Below are 11,367 nucleotides of genomic sequence, written 5' to 3' on the forward strand. Positions count from 1 at the left end.
CCAAGGTCAAGAGTGACCTCCTACTCACCAAGACTAATGGCCTCCAGGCTTATCCTCATCTATTTGACCTCCCTAATAATGTTTGAAGCTGTTGGCCACTTCCTCCTTCTGGGAACTCTCTTTTCTTGTCTCCTCCTGCTTTTCGGATCTTTTCTCCTCCGTCTCTACCTCCCTCACCCTCCCCACCCCATCCCGAAAATGTCAACAAGTTCTCAGTTCTCTATCTTTGGCCTTGCCCATTCCCTTGGCTCCTTCAGGGAGTGAGGATACTGTTGGAGGCTCGTTCCACATTATCTTTTCTTCTTGTTCAGGGAGAAAGTCCCCTCCTCTTTGCTCGGGGATGAATCATGATTGGTCCAAAAAAAATCACAGTAAAAAATGTGCCTTTGCACATGGTTTGTTGAAGGGTGGACACATGACATAGCCCTGGCCAAGGGCTCGTGGATAGAAGTGAGGGTGGGAGGGATTTCGGGAGACCGATGTGTGAGGAGAAGCAGCCCTTCCTGCCTTTAAAGGAGAGATGGAGAAAGGGTCACTGGTCGGCTTACTTGGTGGAACACACAGCTCTTGATCTCAGGATTGTGAGTTTGAGCCCCACATCGGGCGTACAGATTACTTAAAAAAAAAAATCTAAAGAAAAAACAAAAGCTATGAGGATACAGTGCTAAAAGCTGCAGCATCTGTCTTGTGAACTTGGGGAGAGGGACCCACGGGCTCAGTCACAGCCATGCTGCCCAGAGTCAAGGCAATGAACGTAGCCATCCTGGGCTGGTCCTGCTAGTCACACTCTGAAGCTGCCAAAAACATCCTTGACGGATATACTGAGAGATGCGAACGTCTCCCATGACTTCAACTGCTGGCTTTCCACTGATACCTCCCAGGTTTCTATGTTTAATTCAGACCTCCTGCCTGCCCACAGCATCGCACACATCTTCACCTGGATAGCCCTTGAAGCTGATGTCTAAAACAAAACAGCATCTATATATTCTCTTATTCTCAGACCGAGGCATTTTATTTTGCCTTCTGTCATCCTCCAGTCCTTTATTATTACTTCTGCTGGAGCGCTTGTCCCATGGGTTTATTTGTTTTAACTGTCTTTCCCTCTAGAATTTAAGCTCCCAGAGGGCTGGAAACTCATCCATCTTTAAATCCCTGGCATCAAGTTCCTGTTGAACAAATACATTTGCGCATGTTTAGAATGTTAAAATGCATTCAGCTGTGAGTGATACTGTTACCTGAAGAACAGTAACTCCAACTGTGAAGGGATTTCATTATTTCACAAAACATGAGTTCTGGGGGTAAGTGGTTCCAGGATTAGAACAGGACCAGCCGTTCAGCAAGGTCAGAGCACTGAGTCGGAATCTCAGGGATGCTCTTGGCTCAGGATCTCTGAGAATCTGAGATTCGTCACGGTTTTAAGGTAGCCGTCGCCACTCCAACACGTCCTCTTGCCGTAGCCTCCGAACGGGACATAACGATGTGGATGGTCATGTGTCGGTGGCAGGAATAGGGCTTCTGCTTCACATACGTCTCCCTTCCGGGCAAGGCAAATCCTTTTATTGTTGATAGCTCCAACAATGGTTATATGCTCCGTTGGACCGATCGCTGGCAAAGGGGACAGCAATGAGCAGGAATGGCTTAGACCCATCCTAAGTTGTCCTTGGTGCTGGGCACACTGCTGTATGGGAAAAGCAGGGTTCTGAGTCAAGGCTAAAGAGGGAATATCTGCCGGACAGGTGATCAATGACGCTTGCCACTGACGTGTTCTGTCCTGATCTGAGTTCCTCCGGAACCCTAGCTGCTTTCTTGGGCACTTCAAGATACGTGTAGCTCTGCGATGAACCTGTTCTAGGGTAGGAACAGTCCCTATATGTTCTGTGTTTGGTGACCATAGCAGGGGCTAGTGATGGGCAGTCCCACAACTCCCCCAGTAAAGGGCTGCTGCAGATAATTGTGAGGGTTGGTTGTCGCTCATGGGGGTCAGTGTCAAGGACAATAGGACGGGGTTGAAAATCCAGCTTCAACTCTTCTCGCTGAGTCGCGCTCTGTGGCATGGGATTGTGTCTTCGTGGAGGTAGGGACATATTGCGCCAATTCTCACAAAGGCACCCTAAAGGCTAGGGCTGCCCTGCCTTCTGGAAAAGCTGTGCTAATTTATAAACCCAGCAGTGGGCATGTGAGAATGCCTGTCTCTCTGCACCCTCTCCATTACTAGATCTTATCACTTTAGAAAACCTTTAATAAACTCTTATTTGGTCCTGCTGGCTCCTCTCTAAACTTGCTCTCTACTCTCAGATTTATCTTCCCCAAATCTTTTTTTTTTTAAAGATTTTATTTATTTATTTGACAGAGAGAGAGATCACAAATAGGCAGAGAGGCAGGCAGAGAGAGAGGGGGATCCCTGCTGAGCAGAGAGTCCGATGCCGGGCTCCATCCCAGGACCCTGGGATCATGACCTGAGCCGAAGGCAGAGGCTTAACCCACTGAGCCACCCAGGCACCCCATATCTTCCCCCAAATCTTAAAGCAGTCGCTGCCTTGCTCAAGATCCTCTATGACTGTCTCTTAGGATTAAGCTAACCCCCTTGTCTGACATTCTGGGCCCGTGAAATCAGGCCCCGCCCAACGCTCCCGGCCTTGTTTCTCAGGACCTATCTTTTGCCTGGGCCAAATGTGTCCTTACGGCCTTCTCCACCCTCAAATTCCTTTCCTGTTTTCTGCTCCTTCTTGAAGCCATGGCTCAGATCCCATCTCCTGCAGAAACATTCTTAGGTCACTCTGGCCTGTCCTCTTATCACCTCTGAATTCCTTCAGTTCAGTGGGTTGAGAACCACTGCACGTTGGCGTCACGTTGGGGTCACCCAGGGAGCTAGAGAACATGCTGGGAGCTTGGGTCCATGAACAGACGTTCTGATTTAATTGTTCTGGGTGCCAGATTGGGCACTGGGATCTTTAGACTCTGCAGGTGCTTCTAATGTGGAGTCAAGTTCCAGAACCACCCCCTTGAAATCCCATGGACTATTGCCTTGCATAAGGGAGAGCTCTCTGGGGGAGCTTTCCAAATCAAATTCCTGGCCTGCACCCCACACAGGTTCTGATATCTGTCTGTCGTTTTTTTAAAGCTCCCCAGGTGATTCTGATGCGCAACTTGATGGTGGACCACTGGGCTGCCATGCTTATAAATGTTTTTATACTTCTCATGGGGCCATGTACAGAGGACATGCTTGATAACGGCAAAGGGTTTCTACATTGACTAGGGAGAACAGAAAGACGTAAATGTGTGAAGGAGAGTTGACCACTGTAACGTGCTGTGCAGGTTTAAGAGGCTTTTTTTTCTTTTCTTTTTTGTGTGTGTGTGTGTGTGCAAGAAGAGTTTCTTATTAAGAAGGTGTTATTATTATTTTATTTTTTAAGATCTTATTTATTGATTTGACAGAGAGAGACACAGTGAGAGCAGTAACACAAGCAGGGGGAGTGGGAGAGGGAGAAGCAGGCTTCCCGCTGAGCAGGGAGCCCAGTGCGATGCGGGGCTTGATCCCAGGACTCTGAGATCATGAGCTGAAGGCAGAGGCTTAACCTACTAAGCCACCCAAGTGCCCCTGTCCTTGAACATTTTAAAATATTACCAATATCACCACAAGTGGTGTCTGTGCACCTTTGATCCCCCTCTCCCCGGGGGGAATAAATGCTTAGAAGTGTGATTGCGGGGTGCCTGGGTGGCTCAGTGGGTTGAGCAGCTGCCTTTGGCTCAGGTCATGATCTCAGGGTCCTGGGATCAAGTCCCTCGTCGGGCTCTCTGCTCAGCGGGGAGCCTGCTTCCCTCTCTCTCTCTCTGCCTGCCTTTCTGTCTACCGTGATCTCTCTGTCAAATAAATAAATAAAATCTTTAAAAAAAAAATAAGTGTGATTGCGGTGGTATGGGATTTGCCTAATTTTTAGGGCTTGTGACACCAACTGCCCAGTTGCCCTCCGGGAAGTACAGCAGAAGAGTGGGCTGCCCACTTCCTGCATCCTTGCCAACACTGGGTATTCGAATTCCTTTTAATTTTGGTCAATTTGAGAGATTTAAAAAAAAAGATTTTTCTTAGTGCAACTGTAATTCCATCATGGTTTTTCCCTACCTCAAAACCAATGTTTGCACGTCATGATGTAGAGATACATGGTGGCTTTCCCAGTCCTTTGTCTCCAAGGCTGTTGCTTCTGACACGCTGTAAACCTGCAGTGAAGACAGTTAGATAAACAAATGACCCAATCTCGGCTGAGATTCCCCAGATTCCTGCTCCCAGATAAATATTTGGTGGAGGGTAAGGTAGGAAGATCGCGAGAAGTCTGAAGTTAAATATTCTCTTATCCTCCCTCCGATAAAGGGAGGCAATATTTTGGAACCTACGCCAAAACGTCTTTGTGATTTTGCCTAAGCAAACAAACCTGACTCCTGTGTTAAGTCCAGGAGCTGGGGATCCAGCCCCCGGGAGTAGATGTCCTGTCCCTTTCACACAGGAAGTGGTGCCTTTGTGTGGCTTCCAGGCTCTGCTGGCTCTTTGGGAGTTTGATTGGGTGGGGGGAGAGGAACAAAAGATGACTTAAATTGCTGCCATCTATCCCCAGGATGAATGGCTACATGATGGAGCTGATGAACAATTTGCATCTAAGAGGCGGTTTGGGAGTTTTGGTGAATAGCCCATGATTGCAGATAAACACCACCTGCCACGCTGGCCCCCATGGCCCCCCTTCCGCTCCGGGAGGGAGAGTTTTCTCCTGGACAGAAAAGCTCTTCTTCTTTTCCTCGGCTCTCCAATGCTTATATGCTAACGCTTTGGAGCTTTCCGAGAAAACTGGACTTACAGGAAGTCTAGCCGGTTCCTCCGCGGAGAAGGAAGAGCCGTTTTCCAGTGGAGGTTTGTCGGCGTTTGGATTCAGCTGCAAAAGTGGTGGTTGCGAAGCCTTTTCCCAGTCCCCAAAGGTCAACTTTGTGTGGTCTGTGAACTGCATGCTTGTAGGAATGCGCATTCCAGGGCCCAGCGCCCGACTCTAGAGGGGCTGGAATCTGCATTTTTAACAAGCACCCCTGGGTGATCTTATGAATCCTAGGGCAATGGCTTCTAAACTTAGGTGGGCCTCGTAAGTCCCTGGAAGGGGTTAAAAACCATAGCTCCTCAGGCCCTAACCTCTGACGATTCTGACTTCATAGACCAGGAATCGACTCCATAGACCAGGAATCTGTGTGTGGAAAGTGGGGAGGTTTCTCCCTAGAGATTTTTGGGAAGCAGCCAAGTCTGGAAATCACAATCCTAAGAAATACATCAGAGGTGATGGGGGCCTGGGTGGCTCAGTCGTCAAGCGTCTGCCTTAGGCTCAGGTCATGATTCCAGGACCGAGTCCCGTGTCCGTCTCCCTGCTCTGCTGGGAAGCCTGCTTCTCTCTCTCCCACTCCCCCTGCTTGTGCTCTCTCTCTGGCTCTCTCTTTCTCTCTCTCTCTCTCTCTGTGTCAAATAAACAAATAAATAAAGTTTTTTAAAAATAAATAAATAAATGTTAAAAAAAAAAAAAAAAAAGAAATGTATCAGAGGTGAAGTACGGGGCGCTTCTCCAGTCATTCTTTAGTACCTGGAGCAGAAAGGCCGGGAAGGAGGCCGAAGTGCCGGGATCTGCTCTGCGGGCTGTCCTTGCATATGACTTTAGACCTGAGCCCATTACTGGGAGCAAGATGGTCGCTAACTCCAGAGCCACAGGCCCTTTGCACCAGCCCCTCATGTAGTCCTGGGTGGGAACAGCATCCTACAAGATGATTTCAGCCTTGAGTGCCTCCGAGCTGGGGGAGGCTGTGAGGTGGGCTGGGAAGAGCACTGGACTAAGCAGGTAGGAAACTTTCCTTCTGAGTTTGACCAACTCCATGAACTTGGGCAACTTGACCTTAGCTCTCCGGTGGGATTTTGGTGTGTGAAATGAAGATAATAATTACCATTCTAGACACTGTGTACAATTTATTAATATAAGGAGGAATGCAATAATAAATGGCAGCAGGAAAATGCATGAAATCACAGAAATGCAAATTTAAGTCAACTTGAAATACCACCATTTCATATATGTGGACAATTCTTTTCTTTTTTTTTTAATATTTTATTTGTTTATTTGACAGACAAGAGATCGCAAGTAGGCAGAGAGGCAGGCAGAGAGAGAAGGAAGCGCAGAGAACCCGATGCAGGGCTCTGTGCAGGGCTCTGTGCAGGGCTCGGTGCAGGGCTTGATCCCAGGACCCTGGGATCATGACCTGAGCCCAAGGCAGAGGCTTTAACCCACTGAGCCACCCAGGTGCCCTGACAATTCTTTTTTTTTAAATGAAGCGTCCTTGGGGCGTCCGGGGGACTCAGTCGGTTAAGTGTCCAACTCTTGGCTCAGGTCAAGATCTCAGGGTCGTAACATTGAACCTCATGTTGGGCTCTGTGGTACCTGCCTGAGATTCTCTCTCTCCCTCTGACCCTCCTGCTCATGATATCTCTCTCTCTCTAATAAATAAATAAATCTTGTGGGAAAAAAAAATAAGAAGAGCCCTTAATGCTGGTGAAGTTGTAGTGAAATTGGTATGTTCATAGACTGCCGGGAAACAATGTAAATTGGTGCTTATTTCTTGGAAAGTAATAGGGAACTTTGTTCCAAGAGCCGTAAAGATGTCCACACCCATTGCCTCAATAATCCCATTTCTGGGAACTACCTGAATAATTAAAACAGAAGCAGAGTTACATGCATAAAAATGTATATTGCAGCATTACTGATAAAGCAAAAAACCGAAAACCAATAAACCTGGAAATTAGCTAAAACATTTAGTGCTTGGAAGTTTGCTTAAAATTAAAGTAGATCCTTCAAAAACGCTTGTAATAAAGATGTTTCTAAGGACCAATAATAATAATAAAAGTAGAACAGTGTAATGGAACACTGTGCAATAGACCATGTAGCAACGTGGAAACCATTTATAAGTGTTAACCAAAACCCGCAGGAGCCCAGATGGTTGCTCTTTGACTATACCCCGTACACTGAAAGCGAGTGTAGATAGGGAATGGAGGTAACATGCAAAACAGAGTAGTTATGCAGGGAGTAGGAGTATAGGTACTTTTCTCTTTCCCAAAATTAAAAAAAAAAAAATCTGCATACTTTTTTCATAATAGAAATGACTCATTTCTAAACTGTGAAAACTGTGGTGTGTTTGTGAAGGCCCGTCGGAGGTGAACCTACCATGTGTGACTCATATTTTCATCTCTATTAATTTAGGTTGGGAAGATTGGACACGTCCATTCATTCAGCACTCTGCCATATCTTAGGGGTGAGGACTGTAGGCAGCTTCAGGCTTTAGGCACAATGCATGCTCTGTGCTGTGGAGTGAGTACGTGCACAGATCCCTGTGCTGGCTGCTAGGGGAGGAGGAAAAGAAGACACTTGGATTTTAGGTCTCAAGGGGCTCACAAAATAGAGATGTAGACACCTTTTGGGGGTGTCTGTTTATCCCAGTTGTTCTCTCCTGAGGCTGGTACTCTCCCCTGGGAGCATTTTGATTGTCACAGTGATTGGAATGATTAGTACTGGCATTTATTTATTTATTTATTTTTAAATATTTTAAATTATTTTTAAAGATTTTATTTATTATTTGACAGAGATCACAACTAAGCAGAGAGGCAGGCAGAGAGAGAGAGAGAGAGAGGAGGATGCAGGCTCCCCGCTGAGCAGAGAGCCCGATGTGAGGCTCCATCCCAGGAACCCGAGATCATGATCTGAGCCGAAGGCAGAGGTTTTTTTTTTTTTTTTTTTTTTTTTTTTTTTTTTTTTTTAAGGTTTTTATTTATTTATTTGACAGAGAAAGACACAGCAAGAGAGGAAAGGGGAGAGGAAGAAGCAGGCTTCCCGCCGAGCAAGGAACCCCATGCGGGGCTCAATTCCAGGACCCTGGGACCACGACCTGAGCCGAAGGCAGACGCCCAACGACTAAGCTACCCAGGCGCCCGAAGGCAGGGGTTTTAACCCACTGAGGCACCCAGGCGCCCTGGTACTGGCATTTAGTAAATAGGGCTGGTGGTAATAAATAAATAGTAATAAGTAAATAGTAAATAGGGCTGAGATAGCCCTGCACAGCAAATTATCTGGCCCTCAACCCCCGTTGTGCCCCTGTTGAGAAACATTGAGCTAGTCCTTATTCCATAATCAGGGCTGCTCAGTACGGGTATACAGGTTGCCTACTGCACAATTCTTAAAGGTATCATTCACACGGTGGTTAAATATGTGGATTCTGAAACCGAACTGCCTGAGTTCAAATGCAGGAAGTCTCAAAGGTTGGAAGACCTTGGGCATGTTGCTTTATCTTCAGTGTATCTTAGTTTCCTCATTTATGAAATGGCAATAGTAATAGTAATGTACCTCATAATAAAGATGATGATGATGTAAGAATAACCTCATTGGATTAACATGCAGGATTTAGAGCAGTGCCTGGCACATGGTAAATATCCAATTAATGTTAGGTGATTATTATTCTCTGAGCTCTAACTTCCGCATCCACTAGGGTGGAGCCCCAGTTTCTACTCCCTGATCTTGACCTTATATTCCTGGATTCCTGCTCTCCTCAAGGTTCACCTTTTCCTCGTCTCAGCTATAATCTTATTGTAAACTCCCTTGTTGCTTAAACCTAATCTGCAACCAAAAGTCTTAGTAAGTAAGACAGGGGGAGAAGATTCACCTGCATCAAACAGCAGTGGATGATACAAAAGCGCCCTCGATTAAGTGTGAGATTGCTTCCCCAATAAAGTCCATAAGTGCCACAGACAATATCTAATCATAACTGCATGAAATTTCAATTCAAACCAAAGTCATTGTGCGATTGGAAGGCTGCTAGCTACGATCTCATTCTCTGTTCTAAGAAAACAGGATCCGGGGACGTCTAGGGGGCTTAGTTGTTTAAGCCTCTGCCTTTGACTCAGGTCATGATCCCGGGGTCCTGGGATCAAGCCTCTCATGGGGCTCCCTGCTCAGTGGGAAGTCTGCTTTCCCCCTCTCCCTTTGCCTTTCCCCACACCCTGCTCATGCTCTGTCTCTGTCTCAAATAAATAAATAAAATCTTAAAAAAAAAAAAAAAGGAAAGAAAACAGGATCCAAAACTTCAGGACCAGTACAGTCACATGCCTGAGAAGTCAAGGGAAAGAGACCCTCTCCTCCAAAACCAGTCCTGCTAGAATCTGAAATTCTATCCTTAGACACTCATGCCTTTGGTCTTTGAAAACGTGAATGTCCCTCAGAAGGGTCATGAAGTAAGCTTGCAACATCCTACGGAAAATGTGTTTATTAAGTGACTCCTTCCCTCCTCCTCCATGTTCCCATCCCCAGCTACCACTGGGGGCAGCCAGAGAGCCTGAGCAGGACGGAGGGGGCCAGGACCCACAGAACATAGTTACCTTGCTGCTGACGGTCTCAATCAACCACATGTTTGCGGAGAGAGCAGTGGCCCTTAAGGACCTGGAGGGAATGTTCTAATTTGTTTCTGTCCAGCTTGGTGAACAGCAGGAATGACTGCATTTGTTCTTTTGGCCAAGGACAAATCGGATCTGATTTCTCTGAAGTGGAGCGGGGGAGGGGCCGCCTTTTGGTTCCGGGGAATGGGTGTTCCTCGACCATTTGCTAAGCTGGTGGTTCTCAAATTTTGCTGCATGTTAGAATCACCCTGGAAGCTTTCAAAACTCTCAGTTCCCAGCTTGCACCCCAGATCAATTTAATCACAATGTCCGGGGGGGTTGGTTGCCAGACATCAGAAGTCTATGAAGATCTCCAGGTGGTTCCAGTGTGTAGCCATTTGGGAACCACTTGTCCTAAGCATTTAGTGTGTGAGACACAAAACAGGTGAGAGCCTGATTCCTGCCCTCCAGATACGATGTTTAATGAAACATTTTTTCTGTTGGCATACAGTTCTTCTTCTTTTTTTTTTTTTTTTACAGATTTTATTTATTTATTTGACAGAGGGAGAGATCACAAGTAGGCAGAGAGGCAGGCAGAGAGAGAGGGGAAAGCAGGCTCCTCACCGAGCAGAGAGCCCGATGTGGGGCTCGATCCCAGGACCCTGAGATCATGATCTGAGCCAAAGGCAGAGGCTTTAACCCACTGAGCCACCCAGGCGCCCCTGGCATACAGTTCTATGAATATTTTTGTCCCTATAATTTACGTACTGTAAAATTCACTCTCTTTGGAGGGGCACAGGGAGAGAGAGAGAGAGAATCTCAAGCAGGATCCACACCCAATGCAGGAAGAATCTCAAGCAGGATCCACACCCAATACAGGAACCTGATCTGGGGCTCGATCTCATGACCCTGAGATCACGACCTGAGCTGAAATCAACAGTCAGACACTTAACCAACTGAGCCCCCCCAGGTGCCCCTCACCCTTAAAAAAAAAAAAAAAAGATTATTTTTAAGATTACTTAAACCTGAGCTGAAATCAACAGTCAGACACTTAACCAACTGAGCCCCCCCAGGTGCCCCTCACCCTTAAAAAAAAAAAAAAAAGATTATTTTTAAGTAATCTCTCCATTCAATGTGGGGCTTGAACTCACAACTTCATGATCAAGAGTCCCGTGCTCCACTGACTGAGCCAGCCAGAAGCCTCAATTTACCTTTTTAAAGTACATAATTTCCGGGGCGCCTCAGTGGCTCAGTGGGTTAAGCCTCTGCCTTCGGCTCCAGTCATGATATCAGGGTCCTGGGATTGAGCCCCGCATGGGGCTCTCTGCTCAGCAGGGAGCCTGTTTCTCCTCCCCCTCTGCCTGCTTCTCTGCCTGCTTGTGATCTCTCCCTCTGTCAAATAAATAAATAAAATCTTAAAAAAAAAAAGTACAAAATTCAGTAACTTTTAGTATATTCCCAAAGTTGTGCAACCATTGCCACTAATTCCAGAACGTTTTCATCATTCCCCAAAGAAACTTTGTACCCTGTAATAGTTACTCCCCATCTATCCCTGGCAAACACGAGTCTACTCTCCCTCTCTGTGGATTTGCCTGTTCTCAACATTTCATATGAATGGAATTGTGCAATCTGTGGCCTTTTTTGTTGGGTTTATTTCACCAGGCATGCGTTTGTTCAGGATTCGCCCATGCTGTAGCATATATCAGTATTTCATCCCTTCTTATTGCCAATAATATTTTGTTGTATGGGTGTACCACATTTTTTGTATCCATTCATTGGTTGATGGATGCTTGGGTGGTTTCCACTTTTTGACTATTATAAATAGTAAATATAAATACTGCTGTGAACATTTGTGTGATGCAGGGCTCAATCCCAGGACCCGGCAATCATGACCCGAGCTGAAGGCAGATGCTTAACCCACTGACCATCCAGTGCCCCTG

At 46.4% G+C, this 11,367-nt stretch overlaps 1 long non-coding RNA gene across 1 annotated transcript; it reads right to left on the reverse strand.

The window, feature by feature from the left end:
* Positions 1 to 216: 216 nt before the first annotated feature.
* LOC308356656 lies at positions 217 to 10,802 on the reverse strand. Its single transcript, XR_013968117.1, has 3 exons — positions 10,639 to 10,802; positions 4,121 to 4,215; positions 217 to 1,678 (listed from the first exon to the last, which is right to left on the reverse strand). It is a non-coding gene; the product is annotated as an uncharacterized lncRNA (long non-coding RNA).
* Between the last annotated feature and the right edge of the window lie 565 nt (positions 10,803 to 11,367).

The sequence above is a fragment of the Martes martes genome (assembly GCF_963455335.1).
Source record: "Martes martes genome assembly, chromosome: 16".
Lineage (NCBI taxonomy): Eukaryota > Metazoa > Chordata > Mammalia > Carnivora > Mustelidae > Martes > Martes martes.